At 33.5% G+C, this 10,183-nt stretch overlaps 1 protein-coding gene across 1 annotated transcript in view; it reads left to right on the forward strand.

Moving 5' to 3' along the window:
• The window catches only part of LOC136969855 (zinc finger protein 271-like), a 44,570-nt gene extending 34,387 nt beyond the window's left edge, over positions 1–10,183 (forward strand). The window contains exon 3 of the transcript XR_010879881.1: positions 9,654–10,183. The gene's annotated coding sequence lies outside the window, so the exon portion shown is untranslated. The remainder of the gene's footprint in view (positions 1–9,653) is intronic.

Below are 10,183 nucleotides of genomic sequence, written 5' to 3' on the forward strand. Positions count from 1 at the left end.
CAGAAATCAGCAATAATACTAAATTACATCTTAATGCAATAAGTGTAAAAGTTTTCTTGGAAGTCTGCCATATGTGTAACGTTGTGACCACATAATTTCCATGCCATGTTTGTTAAGCATAAACATACTGGCTTGATTGTGTATTACCATTCAACATCACTGCCAAATTGCAAATATTGAATATATTTATTCTTCCATTATAACAGCTAGTATATAGGGAACTTTACATATTATTTGTGTAAAAACTTGACCCTTTTTTTAAAATGTTTTTGTTATAAAGTAGATAAAGTGGGAAAAATTAAAATGTATTAATGAAATAAAAAAAAACATTACATTTTTGTTCATAAATGTATTGTTTGTATAAATAAAAATATATATATAAATATATTGATAACAAGACTTAGTTCCATATTTGATTTATTGATTACTTTAAACTTTACTTAATTTAAAATTAATTATATAAATTCATTCCAATAAATTACTGGTTTAATTCCATTCCACATTTTATACAAGTACATTTTTATAATGTTTATAGTTTAATGAAATAATTTTCATTTAAAATATGCATATTTTTAAATAGCAATTTATTTATAAAAATGTGTAGTGTAAAATCTATATAAATTTTTTCATTAGTACTTCTCTCACTTTCCGTTTTAACAAATAAATTCACATCCCTCCTAATATCAAAGTTGTTTGGAATAAAATCAATAAACTTCAAATCCCTCCTATTACTATCTTTTTTAAAAAAAGTATATGGCTGCTGTTTACTTTCAAGAGTTAACAGCAGCCATATACTTTTTTAAAAATATATATAATATGCAAATTATGTTTAAGATCTCTCTAATTTATTATATTTTATTATTATTTTTTTAAGATGATAATAGGAGGGATTTGAAGTTTATTGATTTTATTCCAAACAACTTTGATATTTAAAATTTAAAGAAAGCACTAATTTTTAAATATTTTCTGGCCAACTTTTAAGCTCTGACGTAATGTTAAATGTTCTTGTTTTGGCAAGAGATTTCTTGGCTGTGATCTATTGATATATTCAAAACTAATTTCACAACAAACTGTCTCTCATCTAAGAATTTTGAAAGAGGGAAATGATTGATATTGCATATACAGTATCTTGTCCTTTATTTTCGCTGCTATGCGAGTTTTTAGCATACCAGGATCGAGATTTTGACGAAAGTCGTTTTTTCTGATGGACTTTTTATAAAAAGCTTCAGAATCCTAAAAATTAGAGTTTAGAAAGTTCACGTAAAATATATCCAATGTTTATTAGAAAATATTGTTTAAAATATTACATAAATCTTGCTAAAGTAATTATTGAAATATGTACTCCTTTTGAGCTTTATTATTGACTTGACTTGATTTTGTTGAATTGCGATAAATTTCTCTTTTTCGAAAAAGACTAATTTTTAAAAATGTGTGGCGCCATCTATTGAGATTTTATTAAGGATATTCTATAGAGTAGTCCCTGTGGAATTTCGGGACTTTTGAACTCAAGGGACCGAGACGAGTAAAACGATACCCTACTTTTGGACTGGGCACAAAAAATAAGAAAGTTGTGATATTTACGGTTTCTTGCCTTTCACAATGCATTCTACGCCATTTTAGTTTTTCACTAGGTGGTGCTTCTTGTAGTTCAGTATGGCCGCATTTCTTCTATGCAGCGCTTGAGAAGTGCTTTACAGCGAACACACTGAAACTGGTTCGTAATTGGCCAACACTGCTCGTGACGTCATTTCGCTACACACTCGCTGCATAAAGAAACGCGGCCTATACGTTTTCTTTTCTTCAAGAACTACCGCGAATCAATAACTAGTGACGTTAAACACCGAGCAGCCTGCTGGCGGCTCCCCTGCGGGAAGAGTCCGTCCGGAGCACGAACAGTCGAACGCTACCTAGTGGAAAACTCTAAAATGGCGTAGAATGCATTGTGAATGGCAAGTAACCGTAAATATCACAACTTTCTTATTTTTGGTCTCTGATCCAAAAGTAGGTAAAGTTGAACTCGTCTCGACCCAAAGTCCCGAAATTCCATAGGGAGTAATCTATAGTACACCCTTTTATTAAAATATTATCATCATCATGATAAAAAGACGAAAATCTTATTTTGGGGTTGGAGTGCGGTTTTAAAAGGTTATAAAATGCCAATGAGTAGTTTTCGATAAGTGATTTCATTCGAGTTATGACACGAACCACCGCTTAATCTTTAACCAAAATTTAATAGAATCAATGCCCTGATATAGAAATAAATCTGCCAAGTTTCAAAAGTTTTGGTTAAGCCAGTTTTTAGATGTAGAAAAAAAATTTAAATAATTACAAAATGAATTTATTTTGAAAATTTATCAGAAATTTCGCGAGTAATGTATATATATTTGATCTCATCAATGGCTTGACAACTGCATCTTTTTCTGATCATAATTTTATATAATATACATATATATAAACGATCCGTTTTTATATTCAACACGTTCCTTTATATGTATGTACTGATTTGACTTCGAAAATTGTAAGCCATTTTCTATTGCTCTTAAATACGATTTATAACACGATACGTGACAATTTTGCATGAAATGACAATTTATTTAGCATTTGTCTAGCGTTAGATTCGTTTAAAATCTGGGAGATGTCCATTTAGTTTCATCCGAAATGTTTTTCCTAACTGATTGTATCCCTTTTTTTTCAACTCCGTCCTGTGGGCACTACGAGGACCTTTCTAGCAAGCGCATTATGGTTTCGGCCGGACCGGGTGGTGAGGGTTAATTTTATTTTATTCTTGACGAATGCAAAAGAATCAATTCAGGAAGAATAATTAAGTTTATCGATTGTTAATTCCTTTTAATATCCATTTCGTTCGTTAGTCGAAATACACATGACGTTTGGATTTATACACTTTAGCCTAACGTATGCTATATAATAGGTATCCATCGTGTCAATTGTATAAACCATTAAAAAAACAATCTGCGAAGTATTCCTTAGAGAGCTGAGAATATACACAGGGAGGATGGAAAGTAACTAGGTATTGAGAAATTGCTATAATTTCTATATTTCTAACTCAGATGAAAATTATAAATAATTTTGGATTGAATGCGTTATTTCCCTCCATGGTAATGCCGAGAAATTTGAATGATCGAGAGACTCCGTGCCAAGTGAAGTCGATTGACTGACTATATCCAAACAAAAATATCTGACTTGTGACATGTAAAAAAAATTATGACAGTCAAATCGTCATAATTTTTTACATACAAATAAATAACATTATGTTTTGCTTTGCGCTATTTTTTTTACATGTCGGATGTTTTTGTTTGATAGCATTTGATAATTCATTATTTAAAGGACAAATAGGATTATGGGAATCTGATAAATTTTCAACGAAAATCGCTCGTAAATTCGATATCCATCATAAAACTTTCGAATTGATTACGTCAGTGGCAAGAAGAACGCGATTTACAATGCAAGAAAAGATTCGCCAGACCACGGACACGTCTTCGATAAATTAACATTGGTTGATCTGATCTACGTTATGCATTACGTCAAATTTGATTGTGACATTATCTTCACGCCGATCGGTGTGAGATAGTTTATTAAATGGAAATACGAATGCATTTCTTAAAATTTAATGTAGGTACCGACGCCATCCACCAATTTCCTCAAACGACCGGGAATGGAATTCGCAACCTTCTACTCGAAGTCACGTGGGACGTTGCTGATAACGTCTCGAATCCGTGCCTCCGGCCCACCAGTGTGGCTTAGTAGATAAAACTAGTGAATACTGGTAGTTGGTTGTGGGTTCGCACCTGGCCAACGGACTGGCCGCGTGGAGTTGTTCGGGTTTTCTTCACCTTAGTAACACCTAAATAGGGGCCAGTTTCCCATAAAAGATCTCCCTTAGCATATCTCCCACGTGTCGCGTTGCCGTATATAAATGATCCAATAATCCGTGTGTCCAATTCTTCCTTTCGATACATTCTGCCCAACTCCAGAAGACAAAGTCACGGGACGTGATCTTGGGGGCCATTCGTAAGGTCCTTGTCGTCGCAGCCAACATCCCGAAAATTTCGGGTACAACTAGGCACGTAAGTAAGTGCAAAGTGAGGAGGCGCACCGTCCAGCATGAAAAGTTCGTCAATGTTTTCCCAGCCAGATATGTAAACTACACGAAATCTTCCGGCATCTGAAGATAGCGGTCGGCATTCCCGGTCGTTTGGGGATGTTAGTGGATGGCTCCGGTTCCTACATTGAATTTTAATGTATGCATCCGTATTTCCAATTAATGAGGTAGGTGTCAAATAATTATTATCATCTTTGCTTTAGAAATGGAAATTATAGCGATTTTCTCAATGCCTAGTAACTTTTCATCCACTATATAATTGTGATCTTAATCGAAATTTCTTGTAGACAATAAATGTACCCAAATCAAAGTTTTATTTTGTTGAATTTCATAGTTTGGATAATTAAAATTAAATCATTTAAAGAAAATATATACACTTTATGATGGTAATTAAAATAGAACGAGCAATTATTTATTGTGACCTCGTCACAATGCAGGACTGCAATTTTTACACTCAACTTTTGCAATTTTATATGCTCTCCACTTCAAATCAATAGTTTCTTGACAGTGGCAAGTACAATACATCATATTTTTCCTTAATCGGAACGACTATTGTTAAACTGCTTTCAGGGGAAAACTTTTGAATTGAAATAACGTGATTTTCGGTCGCACTGGAAGTTCATATCGGAGGCCTCAATGCCTCTAAGGTTTCCATATCTGGTCTCTGATTTCATATGTAATTCCGTTCTCGAGATTAAAGATAGATGGACGCCGGTGGGAATTTATAGGCCTACAATTTTTTTCAAATTGCAATCCAATGAGTGACTTAAATATCGATAAAAAAAATTAACCTTTGTGACGGGCGCATTTTAGTCTTCGAATTTGCAGAAAAAGAGAGAGAGATGATTCGAAAATTGAAAATTAATTATTCATAAATGTCGGCGTCATCAAAAAGGTAAAATTGGAATCTAATGGATTATTTTTTGAAATCAAGTATTACATTTAACGTTTACAACAAATGATTGCAAAGTTAACGGAAAATGTACAGTTGCGTTTAATTTGCAATCCGATGTAAATAAAAGTTTTTAAAAAAATAATACAGTAAACCCCTATAACACGGCGAAAAAAATGTAATCGTGTTCGTATAACACGGTAAAACGTCATCGCCGACTCGTGTCGCGACAAGATTGGTCGAATCTGGACCAATAACGGATATTGTACAAACCGTTGAGTTTAAATGAGCACTGGACCTACTAAAAAATATTCAGTGGCCATAAACAGGGCCGGATTTACATAAGGGCATTTGGGGCCTGTGCCCAGGGCCCCCACAAAACTAAAAAAAAATTGTTTAAACATAATTTTTTTTCTATTACCGCGACAGCCTAGTGTGGCCTAATCATGAGGGCAACAGGCAGAGAAAACCAAACCCGGGAAAAAACCTATGAAACCGGAAAATTTCGGGAAAAAATTTCACATAGGTATTTTTCAGTTAAATTAAAATAATTAATTTTACACAATAAAATATATGTATGTTTACAATAACCTTATTTTTAAACGAAATTTACAACTTCCTAGTTCAAATCTGATTGAAAGTACAGTATTTTGTGTAAATTTTCTAAATCATCAAATTTGCCTACTCTTAAAGGGGGGACCCCCAACGAATTTGTGCCCAGGGCCCCTGGATTGGTAAATCCGGCCCTGGCCATAAAAATTATATTTTTATTAATGTTGTCTCCAAAGTTAAGTTATTTTTCTGCGATAAATTCGCCGATCAGGAAACGCGCCCGCCGTTCGATAAGCCGCTCTGCGACGAAAACAAGCTTAAGCAATGGCGTTGTCGAACGGTGCACACTCGGTAAGTAATCCTACAATTTTGTTTATAGCATAGTTTATATGGATTATTTCCAAAAAAATTATGCGTGATTTGGAAATATTGAGTCAAATTAGTCTAGAATCTGAAAGGTTTTCTTCCATAAAATTAACAAACAGCCGTAACCCCTAAATTGCACACGTGCCGGACTGTGATTGGCTCATGTATTTAAGTGACTCGTACAACACGGATTTATGTAACACGGAACGTATCTACCGTGTTATAGGGGAGTCTACTGTAAATGAATACTCCAGAGTATTTCAAAGTTGAATTCTCAAAGGTAAATCAGATTTCTTTAATTTTTATAATTGAATGTGTCTTTCGGAATACGACTGTGACAAAGGTGGACTTTCTAAAATTTTAATATCGAAGTTCTCATAAACAAATATTGTATTTAACTTTCAAAAATCTCGTAACTAAATTTAGTAAATCTATATAAATAAAAATGTACAGTACATGTTCGTTTGTTCCTAATAGCTAATCTCCAAAAGTTCTTCACCGATTGCTTTGAAATTTTGACACAACGTTGCATTCGAATACGCGCGTTATATATTGATGATATAGATGTCGAAATCGCGGGGTAGAGGGACAGGATTAAGGCTTACCGTGAAGAACTCTGCTCTGTTATACTATTTTAGATGCGGTATTTTGCGTTTTTGATTGCGTTTTAATAGGATACGTCAAGAGAATGTACACTTAGAAGGGATTTTTTCGAAATTCCCCTCGCGGGGGAAGTGTCATACATTTATAATAGATACATTTTGAGCCACAGCAACGCGTGGAGGGTACTGCTAGTCCCATATAAAAAAAGACTGGTGGAACCAACTTGAAAAGTAAAGCTCAGCGGAAGCATTTAAATAAAGGAAAAGTTTTGAAAGTTGTGGCATAAGAATATTGGAACAAATTTGACAGTAATACACTAGATGTGAATAAAGTGGACATTACACAGACTTACAACTACAAGAAGTTTTGGACGAAGCGATATCACCATGATGATAAATCGGGAAAACAATCATGGTCACAAAAAAAATGCTTCGACTTCTGTGGTTTTATTGCACCTACAATAATTTAGCTGAATATTACAGCATCTTTGAGCAATATTAGTGTAGGAACACGCGTGGCAGAGCTTTACTATAAAATCAAATTGTTTATAGTTCAATAGGATTAGAAAAGAATTTTACATCTTTTGTTGAGTTTTAATTTAATTTTTTGGAATTTTATATTAAATGCTATCTTAATTTCGAAGTATTGATTAATATCATTAAATTCGACCAGTTACTAAAATGTGAGAATTTTTTCTGTATTCATCGATGAAAAGGTATGCTATTTTGAGGCAACTTTAAATATTTTTGAAATAAATTGTGAACACGTATAATCAAAGATGATAATTATATGTGTTTGAATATAAATTTTCAGTGGTCTAATGGATAAAACCACTTAACGCTGGGGGGTTTGTGCCTGACCAACTGGCTAGACGCGTAAAGCGAATGTTCTGCAATTTAAAACGTTAAAACTGGAAACTTCCGAACGATTCTTAGTGCATACTCCATTTATGGTGTTAAAAACATTGGCACCCATGAGCGTTCGCTAAAAAATTCTCAGTGGGGAAAGCTCGGAGACAAATACTGTAATTCCATCAATAAGTTTTTATTTAGTTAACTTTTTGCAGATTTTTTCACAAATACAGGTGCTCCTCACTTTACGACAGAGTTCCGTTCTGACGACTACGTCGTTAAGCGAGGAGCTTGCGCCGGGAATATAGGATCGTTGTAAAATTATACAAATTATGCAACAAACTTCAAATTTATTCATAAAAAGACTATTATAGTATGCTATTAGCATATTATAGTACGCGCAAGCCTATTATAGTACGCGCAAGCCTATTATAGTACGTTTACAGCGCATGTCACCATCGACACTTAAGTGAGAAAGGAGATTCCCCGAATTGCAGGTCGAAACTCGATTGGCCGTAAGTGCGAGTGGTCGTAAAGTGAAGAGTACAGTACCTGTACAGAGTAGATCATAGAATATTGTATCAAAGCCTCCCATGATCAAAGGTGTAAGATTACATATCTCAGCCACTCTTACGATTACTGTATATTTCCACAGATAAGACGAGGTATAAATTTTCGTCAAAGTTTTATAGTTTAGCATATATCTGTCCTATAAGACGACCCCCAAACTATCAATGGCCTATGAATTTAGTTTTAGATCAGCAATTATCATCATCTGGATGATGATACTGTATAACGTATACGGAATTATGTCCTATTCGTAATTTTTCGAATGAACAAATTTTATTTTCTGCCTTGCTATTGTTGCAAACGTTCAGACTTATTCGGGCATTCGGGTAATGACCTTGACTATTCACAAAAACGTCGTATGGGTTATTCTATTTTGTGAAATGTCCTACTCTCTACTAGTATATAATTACGGTTTGTCCGTTTTTTATAATGGTTTTAATTTATATAAATTTCAATCTAATTTTTTTGTATCTGTCGTATAAGACGACCCTGGATTTTGGGAGCCTTTTTTTATGATTCAACTATCGTCTTATCTGCGGAAATATACGGTAATTGTGGAAGTTTTTACTCATCCTACAAGTTTGCCCTCTGCAGACGTCCATGTTCTCACAGATATAGTCTCAAATATTACGTTTTTTCCGTTTACATTACAATGTCATAAAAAGGTTTGAGTCTCTCGCTCTTTCTATTGTTTAGAGAAATCCTCATACAGAAAGTCGACAGACAGCTTTTAGTTCTCTGGTGAGTTATGCAGAAAAAAGGAATTAGCGGAAACTTGGTAGCTTTCAAGGTGTATGTTCAAACCCTTACATTTCAGTCAGTAATGGCCTAATTGGGCTAAAATATTATCCTACAGAAAACAAGTCAGTCTAATAAGATTGATTGACGATATGAACAAGAAATGACTGAATATGCCATGCCGTCTGTGTATACGTGCCTTCGATTATTTCGGGAAAATTCACGAAAGCGAGAACACCTCGAATAGGTTTTTATACGTTTTCTTAAAATGGTTACCGAAATTTTGGACAAAGAAATTGTTTAAGCACTTCATAATAAAGTTCACATTAAAAATTACAAGTTGTAATTTGTGCTCTCCGCGTAAACTAGCTGATTTCAAACTTAACGTTTTACGAAAAACTCCATTCGATGTCTACACTACAATTTTTTTTTTAATATCTGTCCTGTGGGCACTAAGATGGTCCACCATGGATTCGACTAGGCCCAGAGTTAGAGGCGGCTGGGTAGTGAGAGATAGGTCCGGGATATTTCCAAATGGACCTTACTTTAAAAAATATTCCTCTTATATATTACTAGCGACGGACGGGCGAGCGAAGACCCAATTTTTTCATGGATGGTAGGACCCGATCACCTTTACCAGGCTCACAATAGTGATTGTGAGCCTGGATGAACCCATGACAGGCATGAAAAAGAGCGCTCTTCGTGCCCACAGGACGGAGAAGTAATATTTTTGACTGGAATATGATATAGAATTAAGTGCTTCTCAAAAATTAACGGGACCCTTTTCTTTATTAATAAATAGATAAAAGTTTAACTTAAAATATTTTAACAATATTATTGTATATTAAGAAATGCCAATTATTGTTATTGTTTTAATCCTTATAAACATACTTAATCTTTGAAATTAAATTACAAAATGCCTGTTGCAATAATTTAATGAAAATATTTTTTCTTGTTTTAGGAACGGATATTTTCTGAAGTAACCAGTGATTACAATGAATTACGTACAAAAATAATACTTTAATTACAAACTGGTACAAAGGGATTTCCACTTCATAATTATCAACTAAATATATTCTCGTCGATACGAAAAATAAGTGATTTATAAAGCTTCATATTTGAGTTTTATATTAATTTAAAAAAGTAAATGGTATTGTGGAATTGAACCAAAAGCGGTTACTACACGTCGTTTATTTCATTTTTATTTAAAAATCAGTAAAATTCTGTTGTTAAATGTGTGTAAAACATAACCTTTAAGGAAATTCAAATATACTTAACACTGTTGTCTTTGTCAAACGTTTAAGTGATTTTATATGATGATTGATCACTTTAGCGTCGAAACATTTATTGGAAATTAAATTAACATGAATATAATAATTATTCATGGTTTATAAATAATAAATTGATTAACAATAAAATTTGAATCCATAAATAATTTGAAATATGGTCAAAATGTGTAAAACTATTTAAAATTTCCTCTAAATAAATAAA

The sequence above is a fragment of the Centruroides vittatus genome, unplaced genomic scaffold, assembly GCF_030686945.1.
Source record: "Centruroides vittatus isolate TY-2023 unplaced genomic scaffold, ASM3068694v2 contig_1824, whole genome shotgun sequence".
In the NCBI taxonomy this organism is placed as follows: Eukaryota; Metazoa; Arthropoda; class Arachnida; order Scorpiones; family Buthidae; genus Centruroides; species Centruroides vittatus.